This window comes from Protopterus annectens, chromosome 4.part0, assembly GCF_019279795.1.
Source record: "Protopterus annectens isolate FY-2018-M chromosome 4.part0, PAN1.0, whole genome shotgun sequence".
NCBI classification, from domain to species: Eukaryota; Metazoa; Chordata; order Ceratodontiformes; family Protopteridae; genus Protopterus; species Protopterus annectens.
In genome coordinates, this window is record NC_056733.1 from 663938944 (window position 1) to 663946509 (window position 7566).

A 7566-nucleotide genomic window follows, 5' to 3' on the forward strand; every position below is an offset into this window, starting at 1 on the left:
TTTGTACCATTTGTATATATTTAATATTTAGATACATGCTTTTTGGACATATACTGTGACTTTGATTATTTGATATCACTTTTGTCAACTATATAATCCAGTGGTTTAACAATTGCTATTTACAACTTTGGCTACCAGATATAGTTTCCTTTTACCAACTGTATTAGTTTGGTGGTCCTAACTTAAAATCATCAACAAATATTGTATTGTTGACATATGTGTATGTTCAATGTTCATTTTGCCTAAGCAAGTGCAATTCACAAAGACCTATTTTTTCTTATGCATATGTACTAGCATCCCTGTTACATTCCACTCTGCATGGGTTCCATTGACATAAGTTTGCTTGTAGGACTGGCCATTATATATAAAAAACTTTTTTCTCCATTAATCATTGACCATTTCTATATACTCATGTTGAAATAGGTTCTAGTGGAATCCTTCTTGGGAGTTGTAAACTAAGTTTTGGGATTTATATTTTTATACACCTATTTGATCACCTCATACTAGGTTATTGCTTTAAACCAATAGGTTTCTGCTGTATGGATATTATAGCAGACTGTCTTACTGCTCTTCAATTTTTATTTATTACTTTTATTTTGTAACATGTTAGATTCCCATCATTTGTTTCCTCTTGGTCCCTTGATTCTAATGGATCATAACCAAGTGTAAACAGGTTATCATTTGATGACATTTTGCTAATATTAAGTACATTTTTTGGGCCTGTTCAGTGTCAAATATAGATATCACATATACTCAAACATTTTTGAGCTTCTCACTCCCTTGGCTTGTCGGCCTTTCGTTTAAACTATTTTGACATTATAAAAATTTTTCCATAAACCAATCAGAATTTTCCCAGTGTTCCATATTTATACAATTGGTCATTTGGACGCAGCTTTGTCAATTGACGTTGTATGCTGCTATTGTCCATACACTATTGGTACTCATCTATTAAGTGATTGACGTGGTTGCATTTTGGCCATTATTGTCAGCTTGCTCTCTTTTCTTTTAGCTTATTGACAATTATTGTCTTTTTGTTGTTACAATATGGATTTTTCCAGCTTCATCCGTGGGCTGGCTGCGGATAGAGAGGACCTTGGGGTCTTTGGACTCGGCTCTCCGCAAGGGAACACTGTGGGGTCTGATTTGGTTGGTTCAGAATCCAATTGCAGTATGCTTTTTGATAATTTAAACAAGCATCTTAGATCGCTCAGATCTAATATCTGGCATAGTAAATTATTTAAAGCTTACCAGACTGCAGGAATTACTCCAAGGGGACTGCGTATACGCACCATTCCCCATATTACCAACGCGGATGATGAACTTAATCAACAATGGCATAAAATACAACAAGAAGCAACTATGGCATTTGTTGTTGAGCTATTCAAGTTTCATAACAGGGCCATTGACAAAGAATTGGAAGAAATTAATATATTGGTCAGCAAACTAAGGGTTTATGAGGAGGAACCATTTTTTAAAAAATCATTAAATAATGTGGCTTCAGATTTATGGAAGCTTGACACTGAACTCAAGTCCAGAAAAACTAAAAAATTTACCAGGGACCAGGAGGATTACAAAAGGGGTACCCCATTTTTATCTAGTTCTAAACATGTTAGGTTTTCTACTACTCCATTTAAACCCACCAGTAAGAGGAAACGACCAAGATCAATCTTAAGAAGGCATGATATGGAGACTACTTCCTCTTTTGAGGATACCTCATCATGCACTGATAATGAATCTACAGCAGTCTCAGAGTCACCTACTCCAAAAAGAACACCAGGGTTAACCCCTTTAGGCCTAAAACCAAGCGGGGCGGACGCAAACACCACAGAAATAGACAACATTCAGGGTCTTCTGAACATTGCTTTGGCAAAATGAATACATCATATCACAATGTTTTAAATCTGTCAGATTTTGAATTATCTCAGACACAGATTAGAATGTTAAATAAAGGTCTTACATTTATTCCAGGCTTTACTGTGTCCGAGGAATCATTTGCTCAGGATGTTGTTGACTTTTGTCGTCTTTTGAACCTAAAGTTGTTTTTTGGTGATTCTGACTCTACTTATGATCATGATAGATTTACATACCATAAATCTAATTTCTCACCACCAATGCATCAGATGGTATTGCAGTTTCAGAACAGCGTACTCAAGGATTTACACTTTTTGGGTTCAGATATTCCATTAAAACATAATAATTTATCTTTTGATGAAAAACAAGCTGTTCTGGAACTACAAAATAATAGGGAAATTGTTATTATTTCAGCTGACAAAGGTGGTGCTGTGGTTGTCTTAAACTGGGTTGATTACGACAATGAGGCTATGCAACAACTTAATGATCAAAGATATTACTCGCATATGTCCATAGACCCAACCAACATGTTTAGCAAACAGATAGAGAGGTATTTACAACAAGCTAGGGAGGAGGAAATCATAATTAATGACATTATGAATCAACTTTTGGTTCATGATCCGATTAATCAATACATTTATTTTCTGCCTAAAATTCACAAAGATCTTTTTCATCCACCAGGCAGGCCTATTGTATCTGGTAGAGGATACATCACTGAACCCCTTTCATTATTTCTGACCAAACATCTAAAACCTTTGTTACCCAACATTCGATCTCGCCTGCAGGACACTACCAACTTCCTACAGATTGTTTCCGACACACAACTTGAGCCCAGTTGGTTACTATGTACTTTGGATGTAAGTGGCCTGTATATGAACATTCCACACCAAGATGGACTTAATGCATTAGCCTATTGGCTTGAAGTCTCAAACTTATATAGTCCAGACTTCAACACCTTCTTGGTTGGTTTAGCACAATATGTTCTCACAAGTAATGTGTTTTATTACAAGGAACAATGCTTTTGGCAAACCAAAGGGACAGCCATGTGGGCATCCTTTGCCCCTATATATGCTGATCTCTTCATGGCCTTTGTTGAGAATCATATTATATATGACAGGGACAGGAACATCTATTTGTCACAGACTGACATATGGAGATGCTATCTTGATGATGTTTGGTTGGTATGGAAGGGAGATGAAGGCTCCCTGATGGAATTTGTTACTTACTTAAACAACAATGCTTGGGGTCTGCACTTTACTGCTAGTTTTGATAGGGATACCATTACATTTTTGGATGTTTTAGTCGAGAGGGCCCCTGATCACACTCTATCCACAGAGATATATAGAAAGTTCCCAGAATATAATTCTATCCTACATGCCTCTAGTTACCATCCACCTCACATAGCACGCAACATCCCTAAGTCACAATTTATACGTGCTAAGCGTATTTGCTCAGATGAGACTAGCTATTTGAAACACAAATCTGACATTACTACCAGGTTTAAGTCTCGTGGGTATAGAAGTGGTGACATATCTATGGCTAGCAACAAGGTCTGTTCTATGGATAGATTGGACTTGCTTACATATAAGACACATGCCACTAAGCCATTCCAACCTCTCAGATTCACGACTACATATGCTCGTAATTCCAACCGCCTCATTCATAGTGTACGGAGGCATTGGAACATTCTACAATGTGATTTGGACATCAATAGTATCATCCCTGATAGTTGCCTATTTTCTTATAGGAAAGGCAAGAACCTTAATTCTTTTTTCAATCATTACAAACACAGGGACATCAATACACATGAATTGGTACAAACAACACTTTCTGGTGAACCACTACATGGTTGTTATCCATGTGGACATTGCAATAATTGCAAATATATAAATAAGTCCAAACAATTTTCTAGTCGTAATTGCCCCCAGGTGTTTGATCTGAAGTTTCTCTCTAATTGTTCTAGTGATTGGATCATTTACTTGGCCTCTTGTAACTGTGGCTCATTTTATGTTGGACAAACGTCCAGACCTCTCAGAATATGTATCTCCGAACACATCAGTAACATTAAACAGAAAAGGATGCATAATGCGCTCTATAAACACACACTAGCTCATCCAACATGTAAGTTCAACTTTATTGTCATTGATATGATATTTGGAAATAGGGCAAACAAAACTGGATGGCATTCCATTTTAAATATAAAAGAAAAGAAATGGATTATTAGACTGGGAGGGTTGTTCCCCCCGGGACTTAATGAACATCTTTAGAACCTAGCCAATAGGATGACTGCTTATTGTATATATACAGCTTTTGTATGGCATGATTTTTTGTACACTGAAGAAGGCTGTGCTTTGCCAGCCGAAACCGGTTTGTAACTGTTGCAATATGCTGTGATTTTGTTTATCAATACAGATCTTCATTCTAGTCACTGTTTGCTGGCTCTCATTTTTTGGTTCCTGATCTAGTTTGTTTCTTGAGCCTTGCAATTGCCATCGTGCAGGAAGTTTGTTTTTCATGTAACAATATATGAGTCAGAAGTAACATAGTAACATAGACAATGTATGGCTATATTTTATGGAAGACTTGGATGCTTGGTAAGGTATTCAATAGAACAGATAATGATAATCTACCCATACACAATTTTTACACACCATGTCAGGCTGGATGAGGCACACTGTGCTGTAATTAAGGGTGAGTACTCAATAGGGAGAGTGAAGAAGAGTATTGTCTAAAAGGTGTGTATAATATAATCCACAAATGGTTTAGATATTAGAATCTTATCATTTGTGCAGTAATGTTTTAAGATCCAGCAAATTCTACTTACTCCAAATAAAATATGAGGGATTAAATTGTGTTCATTATTTTGAATTAATCTTTCATGTATAGGTTTCCAATTAAATTGATAAGAAGAGTTTAACCACAATGGTATTATGTTTAGAATAGTAGATTTTGGATATAATTCAATATTTGGGAAAGCCACACCACTCTCCTCCCAACTTTTGGTATACCAGTCAAAGGATATTCTTGGTTTATTAGGAAACCATAATATTTTTAATAAGAATAGAATTTAACTTATTGAAAAGTTTTTTTGTTGGGAAGAAAAATTAATGACTGTATATAGAATAAAAATGTTGGTAAAATAATCATTTTTATCAAAGAAAGTTGATCTTCCATTGTAAAAAAAAGATGTGTTTCAAATTTCAATTAATTTATTTACTATATTTATTAAATTGTTATAATTAATTACAACTGAATCTGTTACAGATGATATAATGACAACTCCAAGATAATCAATTTGTGTATTATCCCAATTAAATCACTTAAAGTCCTTTAGATATTTAGTAATTGTTTTATTTATTAATAATGTTCTTGTCTTATTATTATTAAATTTTAACCATGAAACCTTTTCAAAATAATTTTTAGATGTAGTTATTTGTTGCAGTGACATTTCAATATCACCAGTGGGTTATCCATATATTATCTGCAAATATCTGGATTTTATACCTAAAATCGTTATCTAGTAAAAAACCCTTAATTTTATCATTAGATCTAATATAATTTGCAAATGGTTCAATGGCTAAAGCAATTAAAAAAGGGGACAGGAGACATCCTTGTTTAGTATCTATTAATGTTTTAAATGAACTTAATAAGAAGGAACCAGTTTTCACAAATGAAAATGAGTTATTTTAAAGATTTGTAATATGATCTATAAAAGGATTTGAAAATTATATTCTGTAAGTACTTTAAATAAATAAGGCCAACTAATAGAATCAAAAGCTCTATTTGAATCTAAGCTTATTATTGACAATTATTTAAATTAGGTATTTAGTCTAATAATATTATCATGTAATTTCCTATTTAAAATAAATCCAGTCTGGTCTTCATTAATTAAGTTTAGTAAAATGTGTTTTAGTCTTTTGGCAAGAACAGACATAAATAATTTATAATCAACATTAAGTAAAGATAAAGGTCTATAAGAACAACAGAGTTTAGAATCTTTATCTTTTTTAAGAATGGTAGAAACAAGAGTGTAATGCCAAAAGGGAGGGATAACTAAAGATGTTTTGACTTTTTCAAATACTCTCAGTAAAAGACATGTTATATTATATTATCAGTCATTAATTTATATAATTCTGGAATTAATCCATCAAGCCCTTCAGCCTTACTTGTTTTAATATTGCAAATTCAATCTTTTAGTTCCTTCAATAAGAAAGACTTATCGGTATTGTTTTTATTTTTAGTTCTTTGGTTGATTTATGTTTTATGTTATTTTTCAGAAAGTTATCTGTGGTACCACTATTTTGTAAAGGAGTTATATTATTATTAATGCTCTAATAATGACATCTAAAACATTCTAATATATCTTTTAAGTCAGCTACTTCTTTAACTTTTCCCCGTGTTTAAATTTTATTTCTCTGATATGGTTTATATTTACTATTTTCTTAGATCTAATGGCTAATTTATGTAAACTTTTAGAATTTATTGAGTATGAGTGTTATTTTTCTAATTGTATTGAAATTATATGATGTAAAGTGTCTAGATATTTTTGATTTAATATTTTTAATTCTGAATTTATAGTCTTATCATTGGGTTTCATATTCAGTTTTAATTTATCTACGTTAGATTGTAAAGTCTTTAATTCTTTATCCAATTCCCTCCTTTTGATTAAATATCAATTTTAATTCTTCCATCTAGATACACTTTTAATGCATCCAATAAAATAATTTCTGACACTTCACAATTTTCATTTATTTCAATAAATTGGTTTAATTCTTTTAAGGATCAATCTTTAAAATATTTTAATTGTGTTATATAAGCAGGAATTCTTTGGCTATAAATTAAATTATTAGGTTTTAAGGTGATAATGAATTTTATGGCATTGTGATTGGATAAAGGGCAAGATGTTATTAGTACTTCTTCAGTATAATCCATTTGAAATGAAAACTTTGTCAATATTAGTTTAAGTGCCAAATCTAAATGAATAATATGTGTAGTGTAAGGATTTCGTAGATTGCAAATCATGTACGGTACACATAGTTAAATCAGTAGCAACATTTTTAAGTGTATACCTGCTGACGTTAACTTTGGTGCAAAAATGGTGGTTAGATGCCATGAAGTAAGTGGCAATGCCTTAACCATATATGTGTTGTAAAGTCCACAAGGACCTCTTCCATCTTTATCAAGGGGAGTGCTAACTTTCTCTCCTTTCATACTACACACATTTCTAATTTTTGACCCATAGTTTTTATTTGATGACTATGAAACTGGTAGCACTGCTGTTAGAAATGTAAACTTGCTCTATAGTTGCTGCTTTAGACTTAATTGTGAGAAAAGGTCCTTCCCTGTAGGGTTGAGGTCATGGCCACCCTTTGATGTCAGGCTGTTGCAGTGACATCATCATTAGTGATTTGAATTTTCATAGTTTATATCTAGAAGTTGATAATTTGTATGTTATTGAATGCAATTTATTTAAATTGGCCTATAACTATCTGCCAGCGTCACTTAACGTGGGCATTAGTTTTATCTTTTAAAACGTATATGGATCTTCAGTGTGAATAAAATACTGCTGCTGATGTTAAAGAGTCAGATGTGGTGCATATTCAAAGACATTTTGTATAGACTTTAATTACTGGTTTATTTTAGCATATTGTTCTCTTATATTTTGATGCCATGGGTAAAGTGCTTGATGACGTATATTTAAATGTTGCCGGTTTA

The 7566-nt window shown here is 32.9% G+C and overlaps 1 non-coding gene across 1 annotated transcript; it reads right to left on the minus strand.

Annotated features, from left to right (window-relative positions):
- Nucleotides 1-6941: 6941 nt before the first annotated feature.
- LOC122800612 lies at nucleotides 6942-7069 on the minus strand. The gene has a single exon (XR_006364615.1). It is a non-coding gene; the product is annotated as a U6atac minor spliceosomal RNA (small nuclear RNA).
- Between the last annotated feature and the right edge of the window lie 497 nt (nucleotides 7070-7566).